The sequence below is a fragment of the Artemia sp. Qi Xiang Cuo genome, chromosome 6, assembly GCF_049724085.1.
Source record: "Artemia sp. Qi Xiang Cuo chromosome 6, ASM4972408v1, whole genome shotgun sequence".
NCBI classification, from domain to species: domain Eukaryota; kingdom Metazoa; phylum Arthropoda; class Branchiopoda; order Anostraca; family Artemiidae; genus Artemia; species Artemia sp. Qi Xiang Cuo.
The window spans coordinates 46,762,625-46,774,122 of record NC_142799.1 but is presented as its reverse complement, the minus strand read 5'-3'; positions in this window follow the sequence as shown (position 1 = coordinate 46,774,122).

The following is an 11,498-nucleotide window of genomic DNA, read 5'->3' as shown; positions in this document are numbered from 1 at the left end:
TGTCGTCTGTGTGTGTGTGTGCTGTCTCTATGTGTGTGTGTGTCGTCTCTATGTGTGTTTCGTCTCTGTGTGCGTGTCGTCTCTGTGGATGTGTCGTCTCTGCTTTTGTGTCTTCTCTGGATGTTTGTCCTCTCTGTGTATGTGTTTCGCCTCTGTGTATGTCTCGTCTTAGTGTGTGTTTCGTCTCTCTGTGTGTGTGTGTGTCGTTTCTGTGTGTTTTTCCTCTCTGTGTGTGAGTCGTCTTTTTGTGTCTGGCGTCTCTGTGTGTTTGTGTCTGTCGTCTCTGTGTGTTTGTCCTCTCTGTGTTTGAGTCAGCTCTATGTGTGTGTGTGTGTGTGTTGTCCCTCTATGTGTATCGTCTCTGTGTGTGTGTCATCTCTGTGAGTGTGTCATCTCGATTTCTGAGTCGTCACTGAGTGTGTATGTTCTCTGTGTGTGTGTGTGTCGTCTCTGTGTGGGTGTCGTCTCTGTGTATGTGTGTCTGCTGTCTCTATGTGTGTGTGTCGTCTCTGTTTGTGTTTCGTATCTGTGTGCGTGTCGTCTCTGTTGGTGTGTCGTATCTGTTTTTGTGTCTTCTCTGTATGTTTGTCCTCTCTGTGTATGTGTGTGTGTCGCCTCTGTGTGTGTGTAGTCTCTGTGTGTGTTTCGTCTCTGTGTGTGTGTGTGTGTGTGTCATTTATGTGTGTTTGTCCTCTATGTGTGTGAGTAGTCTGTATGTGTGTGTCGTCTCTGTGTGTTTGTCCTCTCTGTGTGTGAGTCGACTCTGTGTTTGTTTGTCGTCTCTGTGCGTGTGTCGTCAATTTGTGTGCGTCGTATCTGAGGGTGTGTCGTGTCTTTGTGTGTGTGTTATCTCTGTGTGTTTGTCATCTCTCCGTGTGTGTGTCGTCTTTATGTGTGTGTCGTCTCTGTGTGTTTGTCGTCTCTGTGTGTTTGTCGTCTCTATGTGGAAGTCGTCACTTTGAGTGTGTCGTCTCTCTGTGTGTGTTGTCTCTGTGTGTGTTTGTGTGTCGTCTCTGTGTGGGTGTCTTCTCTGTGCGTGTGGCTTCTCTCTGTGTTTTGTCGTTTCTGTGTGTGTGTCGTCTCTGTGCGTGTGTCGTCGCTATGTGTGTGTGTCGTCTCTGTGTGTGTGTGATGTCTCTGTGTGCGTGTTGTCTCTGTGCTTGTTGTCTTTGTGTGTGTGTGTCGTCTCTGTGTGTTTGTCGTATCTATGTGTGTTTTGTATCTATGCGTCTCTCTTATATTTGTGTGTATCGTCTCTCTGTGTGTGTGTCGTCTGTGTGCTTTTTCCGTCTCTTTGTGTGTGTTGTATCTACAGCTATGTCGTCTCTGTATATTTGTTATGTCCGTGTTTTTGTCGTCTCTGTGTGTGTGTCATCTGTGAGCTTGTGTCGTCTCTGTGTGTTTGACTTCTCTCTCTCTCTGTGTGTGAGTGTGTGTGTTTCGTCTCTGAGTGCGTGTCATCTGTGTATGTGTGTTTTCGCTATTTGTAGGTAGGCTCTGTGTCTGTGTATTGTCTGTCTGAGTGTATCGTCTCTGTGTGTGTGTGTGTATCGTCTCTCTGCGTGTTTCGTCGCTCCTTGTGTTTCGTCTCTGTGTGTGTGTGTCATCTCTGTGTGTGTGTGTGTCGTCTGTGTATGTGTGTGTGTGAACATCAATGCTCAAGGTAAAAGTTTGAATCAAACAATTTTAGCATATCGAGTGTCCTTACTGAAAAACTACTGCATTAAAAAAATAAATTAAATTTATCATACGACCTAAATTATTTCATCAGAAACGCCAGCACTCATAAACGATCCTTTTGAAATTCTGCTAACAACATCGATGTTCAAGGTAAAAGTTGGAATCAAACACTTTTAGGATATCGAGTGTCCTTAATGAATAACTACTGTATTAAAAAAAAAATATCATACGACCTAAATTATTTCATCAGATATGCCAGAACTCATATACGATCCTTTTGAAATTCTTCTAACAACATCGATTCTCAAGGTAAAAGTTTGAATCAAATACTTTTATGATATCGAGTGTCCTTACTAAAAAACTACTGCATTAAAAAAATAAATTAAATTTATCATACGACCTAAATTATTTCATCAGATACGCCAGCACTTATGAAAGATCCTTTTGAAATTCTGCTAAAGACATCGATCCTCAAGGTAAAAGTTTGAATCAAACACATTTAGGATATCGAGTGTCCTTACTAAAAAACTACTGCATTAAAAAAAAATTAAATTGATCATACGACCTAAATTATTTCATTTTCTTGTAGGCGTGAATGTAAAAATGCTTGCCAGCTTTTTTCGCAATGTCCGCGTGTAACTCTAATGTCACAGGCGTGAATGTATGGTTGAATGTAAAAATGCTTGCCAGCTTTTTTCGCAATGTCCACGTGTAACTCTAATCTCACAGGCGTGAATGTATGGTTGAATGTAAAAATGCTTGCCAGCTTTTTTCGCAATGTCCACGTGTAACTCTAATCTCAAAGGCGTGAATGTATGGTTGAATGTAAAAAGGCTTGCCAGCTTTTTTTCTCAATGTCCACGTGTAACTCTAATCTCACAGGCGTGAATGTATGGTTGAATGTAAAAATGCTTGCCAGCTTTTTTCGCAATGTCCACGTGTAACTCTAATCTCACAGGCGTGAATGTATGGTTGAATGTAAAAATGCTTACCAGCTTTTTTGCAATGTTTAGTAATCGGAGGGGAATACTCGCTTGTTTGGAAAGGTATCAACGGGATATAAGGAAATAGCACGTAGTTTCAAAACGTAATTAATCATGTGTAGAGGTCCCAGAGAATAACATAGGAAGGAACATAGCGCTATAGAATAGCATGGGAGGGAACATAAACCCTTAGAATAGCATAGGAAGGAACATAGTGCTATAGAATAGCATGGGAGGGAACATAAACCCTTAGAATAGCATGGGAGGGAACAAAAACACTTAGAATATCATAGTAGGGAACATAAGCCCTTAGAATATCATTGGATGGAACATAAACCCTTGGAATAGCGTGGGAGGGACCATAATCTCTTAGAATAGCATGGGAGGGACCATAAACAATTAGAATAGCATGGGAGGGAACATAAGCCCTTAGAATAGCATGGGGAGGGAACATAAGGAAAGCAAATCCATAAGTACGTGCTACGGAAAGGTGTCAAGCAACGTAACCTCCCCAAATAACACCATTATAAGTACTCTAAGACACCTCACTCCCATCATCCCATCCCTCCAAAAATATTTTATTCAGAGATTTCATTTTAAAAAATTATCCAATCACTAATTACCCCTTTTTTGCAAATGTCAATCAAACATTTCCGATTGTAAAAGCGTGTTTAATCACCTTGCTTGGAAAGGTATCCACGAGTACTTGCTCTGAAAAGGTGCCAAGGAACGTAATCTCCCCAAATAACACCATTATAAGTACTCTAAGACACCTCGCTCCAATCATCCCATCCCTCCAAAAATATTTTATTCAGAGATTTCATGTTAAAAAATTATCCAATCAATAATTACCTCTTTTTTGCAAATGTCAATCAAACAATTCCGATTGTAAAAGTGTGTTTAATCACCTTGCTTGGAAAGGTATCCACGAGTACATGCTCTGAAAAGGTGCCAAGGAACGTAATCTCCCCAAATAACACCATTATAAGTATTCTAAGACACCTCGCTCCCATCATCCCATCCCTCCAATAATATTATTTTCGGAGATTTCATGTTAAAAAATTATCCAATCACTAATTACCCCTTTCTTTGCAAATGTCAATCAAACAATTCCGATTGTAAAAACGTGTTTAATCACCATGCTTGGAAAGGTATCCACGAGTACATGCTCTGAAAAGGTGCCAAGGAACGTAATCTCCCAAAATAACACCATTATAAGTACTCTGAGACACCTCGCTCCCATCATCCCATCCCTTCAAAAATATTTTATTCAGAGATTTCATGTTAAAAAATTATCCAATAACTAATTAACCCTTTTTTGCAAATGTCAATCAAACAATTCCGATTGTAAAATCGTGTTTAATCACCTTGCTTGGAAAGGTATCCACGAGTACATGCTCTGAAAAGGTGCCAAGGAACGTAATCTCCCAAAATAACACCATTATAAGTACTCTAACACACCTCGCTCTTATCATCCCATCCCTCCAAAAATATTTTATTCAGAGATTTCATGTTAAAAAATTAATCAATCACTAATTACCCCTTTATTTGCAAATGTCAATCAAACAATTCCGATTGTAAAAGCGTGTTTAATCACCTTGCTTGGAAAGGTATCCACGAGTACATGCTCTGAAAAGGTGCCAAGGAAGGTAATCTCCCAAAATAACACCATTATAAGTACTCTAAGACACCTCGCTCCCATCATCCCATCCCTCCAAAAATATTTTATTCAGAGATTTCATGTTAAAAAATTATCCAATCACTAATTACCCCTTTTTTGCAAATGTCAATCAAACAATTCTGATTGTAAAAGCGTGTTTATTCACGTTGCTTGGAAAGGTATCCACGAGTACATGCTCTGAAAAGGTGCCAAAGAACGTAATCTTCCCAAATAACACCATTATAAGTACTCTAAGACACCTCGCTCCCATCCCTTCAAAAATATTTTATTCAGAGATTTCATGTTAAAAAATTATCCAATCACTAATTACCCCTTTTTTGCAAATGTCAATCAAACAATTCCGATTTTAAAAGCGTGTTTTATCACCTTGCTTAGAAAGGTATTCACGAGTACATGCTCTGAAAAGGTGCCAAGGAACGTAATCTCCCCAATTGTTTCATAGCATGCTTCCATGTCTAACTATAGTGTCAAAGGCGTTGGTTTTCTTGTCCCGTTTCATGTACCGTTCATATTGTATACACTATTATCTTGCCCCGTTTCTTGTCCCGGCTTGATCAGCACTTAGGTTACTACTAATATCTGTTTCTTTCAAGTTTTAAGCTCCATCTGAATTTTATTTGATAAGAATTGTCTTTTATTTGTTCTATTTAAATAACACAAGGAACGGTTAGAAAATATTCTTAGGTAATCTGTATGTTTGTTGCTACCCATAGACTGTCTTTTCAGATAATCATAGCCCATGTATCAAAGGAGTGGGCTAAAAATAATAAAGAGAGAAAGCAACCAAAGCGGTGTAACTTTATCTGCTGAAGAAATTTAATATTGCAACAAAAAATATGTTTTACAAACTAGAAAATGTGAAAAACAGAATTTCACGAGATAAGAAGGTCGCTGAAGGACAGATTATTCGAGCCCTCACAAGGATGGTTACAAAGTTGTCCTGCGATCCAGGTTTTAAGACAAGAGATTTTCAAGTTACAAATGACAGAATCATTTAGTTCAAAATCCTCCCCTCCCCCCCCAAAAAAAATTCCGCAAATTTCAGCTTAACGGTCATATGCATTGAAGGGATATTACATTCAGATATGGCTGGAGGTCAGAGAGATTCGGTTGTTATGGTTGTCAAGGTTACTGCTTCAGCTGTAATCTTGCAAATAACGAAGTCTAGCAAATAGTACCAACAAAACTAGTTTTGAAAAAACCTGTCAATTGAGAGAAAATCACCGTGTGAATTTGATTTAGGAACGGGGTAAATATGGAAACCTTTCCATAACTGATCTATGAGTTAGTTGAGCATACCAGTCAATGCCGTGTTTTTTATGCTCTTACCAAATATAGCAATCGTTTAACTCGGAAATTTCATTTTAAGACCCTTATTGGCCCTTAAAAATGGTACATTTTGCTGTATATTATTGGCATTATAAAAGTTGGATAAACGACTTCCAGATCCAGTTGGATAAACAACTCTAAATTATAATCATCATGCTTACTGTTTAATCTTTACTGTATGTGTTCTTATTCATCTTTTAAGCTGAAAATATGGCCAAACTAATTTAGAAGTAATTTATCCATTTGGATTGGGAAAAATTAATGCATGGGGATTATATAACCTTCACAAAATAGATTTATAATCCATTTCTAAATAGTAAGTTTTAAACCAATATCTTAACCCTTTTCTATAGGCAAGAACAAAATTTGCACTTTACTGAAAAAATACAAATGAACGTGCATTGTCAGTTTAATATACATATACTGATATTTAGTAATCAAAATGTTAATGTTATTTGATTTATTAAAGTTCTAAAAGTAAAAACATTTACATTTTTTCAGTAAAGTGCAAATTTTGTTCTGGCCTTGGGAAGGCATAAGGGTTTTGCTCCCAACTTATGTTAATTTCTGCTCATTTTGAGTTTGACTCGGTTATTTATTGTAATTTCTGTTCTATTTGGGTTTCATTTATTTACCGATGTTGATTTGTGGTAGTTTCACACTTGGTAGATTATTTGATTTTATTTTTGCTCATTTTTGTTTAATGGAGTTCTTTACTAGTCTTTGAAAAACTTATTTTTTGGAAAAAGTTTTTTTAATTAATTTCTGTTCGTTTTATATTGACATAGTCTTTTCAGGGAAAAAGAAAATAAAACTTTAAATCTTTTCGTTTTTTTAAGACTTTATAGTTTGGCCTGCTATTTGTATGCCGGAGAAAAAAATTCAGCAATTTTTAACAACATACACCCTTTTAAAAATCTGAACACAAATAGTACTGTTTAATTTAGTTTCATACCTCCTCTAGTTGACCTGAAATGGAAAACTTGGAAAGATTCGCAAAAATATCTGTTTACTTTCTTTGATAGCTTGGATACACTTACGCTATTTTGATTTGGTTAAATTTTAAGAGTAGAAGTAGCCCCGAAAGTTTGAACATAATACCCTCAGTCGTTCTTGGGATACTGCTGAGATGCCTTATTGGGAATTAGCATTATCACAGTGCATTTTGAATTAATCTTAAGGCAATATTTAGTTTTTAAACATAATGAGAGGGTGGGCATGGGAGGGTGGGAGTGGAAAGGGGATTAGTTGCCCTCCAATCACTTTCGACTTTTAAAAAGGGCACCAGCCCTTTCTATTTTCAATTGAATGAGCCCCTTTCAAAGTTCCCACGACAACTCCTTCAATACAAAGTGCCCTGGTCTAAACAACAACAACAACAAAAATATCACTAATCACTTTTGACTATTAAAAAAGGTACTACCCTTTGAATTTCAAATCGAATGAGCCCTTTTTCTAGTTACTACGAGAAAGATGTCAATAAAAACCTTATATGCCCCCAGGGCGTAAACTATAACCCTTGCCATGAGGGTTGTGGGTGAGTGTCCTGCTCAAAAACATATTTTCTGTCTGGAAATCAACTACGTTGAACAAAATGGCTATCTCAAAATTTTATTGGATGTGTTTGGCGTAATGATGGGCATGGGGGGGGGGATAGTTGCCCTCCAATCACTTTCGACTATTAGAAAGGTTAATAGCCCTTTGAATTTCCAATCGAATGAGCTTTTTTTGAAGTTTCTACGATGACGTCTTCTATACAAACCTTATATGCCCCCAAGGCATAACCTCCAACCCTTGCCCAGATGGTTGTAGGGGAGTTTCCTCTTCAAAAACATATTTTCTATCTTGAAATCAACTACGGTGAACAAAATGGCTATCTCGAAATTTTGATTGGATGTGTTTGGCGGAATGATGGGCAGGGGGGGGGGGCTAGTTGCCCTCTAATCACTTTTGACTATTAAAAAGGGACTAGCCCTTTGAATTTCCAATCGAATGAGCCTGTTTTGAAGTTTCTACAAAGACGCCTTCTATAAAACCTTATTTGCTCCAACTTAAAACCCTTGCCCTGTGGGTTGTGGGGGAGTGTCCTCCTCAAAAACATATTTTCTATCTGGAAATCAACTAGCCTACGCTGAAAAACATGGGTATCTCAAAATTTTGATTGGATTTGTTTGGGGGAATGATGGGCGTGGGGGGAGGGGCTAGTTGCCCTCCATTCACTTTCGACTATAAAAAAGAGCACCAGCCCTTTGAATTTCCAATTGAATGAGCCTGTTTTGAAGTTTCTACGACAACGCCTTCTATAAAAACCTTATATGCCCCCAGGGCATAAATTAAAACCCTTGCCCTGAGGGTTGTGGCGGAGTGTCCTCCTCAAAAATATATGTTCTATCTGGAAATCAACTACGTTGAACAAAATGGCTATCTCAAAATTTTTATTGGATGTGTTTGGCGTAATGATTGGCAAGGGGGGGGGGGTAGGTGCCATCCAATCACTTACGACTATTAGAAAGGGCAATAGCCCATTGAATTTCCAATCGAATGAGCTTTTTTTGAAGTTTCTACGACGACGTCTTCTATACAAACCTTATATGCCCCCAGGGCATAACTTCCAACCCTTGCCCAGATGGTTGTGGGGGAGTTTCCTCTTCAAAAACATATTTTCTATCTTGAAATCAACTACGGTGAACAAAATGGCTATCTCGAAAGTTTTGATTGGATGTGTTTGGCGGAATGATGGGCATGGGGGGGGGGCTAGTTGCCCTCCAATCACTTTCGACTATTAAAAAGGGCACTAGCCCTTTGAATTTCCAATCGAATGAGCCTTTTTTGAAGTTTCTACGAAGACGCCTTCTATAAAACCTTATATGGTCCCAGGGCATAACTTAAAACCCTTGCCCTGAGGGTTGTGGGGGAGTGTCCTCCTCAAAACATATTTTCTATCTGGAAATCAACTATCCTACGCTGAAAAACATGGGTATCTCAAAATTTTGTTTGGATTTGTTTGGGGGAATGATGGGCGGGGGGGGGGGCTAGTTGCCCTCCATTCACTTTCGACTATTAAAAAGAACACTAGCCCTTTGAATTTCCAATCGAATGAGCCTGTTTTGAAGTTTCTACGACAACGCCTTCTATAAAAACCTTATATGCCCCCAGGGCATAAATTTAAACCCTTGCCCTGAGGGTAGTGGAGGAGTGTCCTCCTCGAAAATATATTTTATATCTGGAAATCAACTACGATGAATAAAATGGCTATCTCAAAATTTTTATTGGATGTGTTTGGCGGAATGCTGGGCATGGGGGGGGGGGCTAGTTGCCCTCCAATCAATTTCGACTATTAAAAAGATCACTAGCCCTTTGAATTTCAAATTGAATGAGCTTTTTTTGAAGTTTCTACGACAGCTTCTTCTATAAAAACCTTATATGCCCCCAGGGCATAACTTCAAACCCTTGCCCTGAGGGCTGTGGGGGAGTGTCCTCCTCAAAAACATGTTTTCTATCTGGAAATCAACTACGGTGAGCAAAATGGCTATCTCAAAATTTTGATTGGATGTGTTCGGCGGAATGATGGGCAGGGGCGGGGGGCTAGTTGCCCTCCAATCACTTTCGACTAATAAAAAGGGCACTAGCCCTGTGAATTTCCAATCGAATGAGCCTGTTTTGAAGTTTCTGCGACAACACCTTCTATAAAAACCTTATATGCCCCCAGGGCATAAATTAAAACCATTGCCCTAAGGGTTGTGGGTGAGTGTCCTCCTCAAAAACATATTTTCTATGTGGAAATCAACTACGCTGAACAAAATGGCTATCTAAAAATTTTAATTGAATATGTTTGGGCAAATGATGAGCTTGGGGGGGGTCTAGTTGCCCTCCAATCACTTTCGACTGTTAAAAAGGGCACTGGCCCTTTGAATTTCCAATCGAATGAGCCTGTTTTGAAGTTTCTACGACAACGCTTTCTATAAAAACCTTATATGATCCCAGGGCATAACTTAAGACCCCTGCCTTGAGGGTTGTCCTCATCATAAACATATTTTCTCTCTGGAAATCAACTAGCCTACGCTGAACAAAATGACTATCTCAAAATTCTGATTGGATGTGTTTGGGGGAATGATGGACGGGGGGGGGACCAGTTGCCCTCCAATCATTTTTGGCTATTAAAAGGGGCACTAGCCCTTTGAATTTCCAATCAAATGAGCTTTTTTGAAGTTTCTAGGACAACACCTTCTATAAAACCTTATATGCCCCAGGGCATAAATTAAAACCCTTGCCCTGAGGTTAGAGGGAGACTGTCCTATTCAAAAACATATTATCTATCTGAAAATCAACTACGCTGAACATAATGGCTATCTCAAAATTTTGATTGTATGTGTTTGGGGGAATGATGGAAGTGGGGGGTTAGGTGCCCTCCAATCACTTTTGACTATTAAAAGGGGCACTAGCCCTTTGAATTTTCAATCGATTGAGCCTGTTTTGAAGTTTCTACGACAACGCCTTCTATAAAAACCTTATATGCCCCCAGGGCACAACTTGAAACCCTTATCCCGAGGGTTGTGGGGGAGTGTCCTCCTCAAAAAAATATTTTCTATCTGGAAATCAACTAGCCTACACTGAACAAAATGTCTATCTCAAAATTTTGATTGGATGTGTATGGGGGAATGAAGTAACTCAAAACGGGAAGTGGCCTCCTCAAAAACATATTTTCTGTCTGGAAATCAACTGCGCTAAACAAAATGGCTATCTCAAAATTTTGATTGGGTGTGTTTAGGGGAATAATGGGCGTGGGGGGGCTAGTTGCCCTTCAATTTCAAATCAAATGAGCCTTTTTTGAAGTTTCTATGACAACGCCTTCTATAAAAACCTTATATGCCCCCTGGGCATAACTTAAAACCCTTTTCCTGAAGGCTGTGGGAGAGTGTCCTCCTCAAAAATATGTTTTCTATCTGAAAATCAACTACGCTTAACAAAATGGCTATCTCAAAATTTCGATTGGATTTGTTTCGGGATATGGTGGATCACTTTCGACTATTAAAAAGGACACGAACCACTCCAATTTCCAATTGAATAAGCCTTTTTATAAGTTTTTACGACAACTTTTTCGATAGAAAATGCCCTGCTCTAAAGAAAAAAATAATAATAAATAGTACATTGTGCTAATATCGTTCTTATATGCCCCCAGGGCGTAACTTAAAACTCTTGCCCCGAGGGTTGTGGGGGAGTGCCTTCCTCAAAAACATATTTTCTATCTGGAAGTCAACTACGTTGAACAAAATGGCTATCTCAAAATTTTGATTGGATGTGTTTGGGGGAATGATGGGCGTGGGGGGGGGGGGGGGTGGGCTAGTTGTCCTCCAATCACTTTCGACTATTAAAAATTCTACAAGCCACTCCGATTTCCAATTGAATGAGCCCTTTTCGAAGCTTCTACGACAATTTCTTCGATACGAAGTGCCCTGCTCTAAAGGAAAAAAATAATAAATGATACATTGTGACAACATCGTTCTTATATGCCCTCAGGGCATATTTTAAAACCATTGCCCTGAGGCTTGTGGGGGAGTGTTCTCCTCAAAAACATATTTTCTATCTGGAAATCAACTACGCTGAACAAAATGGCTATCTCAAAATTTTGACTGGTTGTGTTTCGGGGAGTGATTGGCGTGGGGAGGGCTATTTACCCTCCAATCACTTTTGACTATTAATAAGGGCACTAGCCACTCTAATTTCCAATCAATGAGCCCTTTTCGAAGTTTCTGCGACAACTCCTTCGATACGAAGTGCCCGGGTATGGAGAAAAAAAGCAAATTGTGCCCACATCGTTCTTTGCT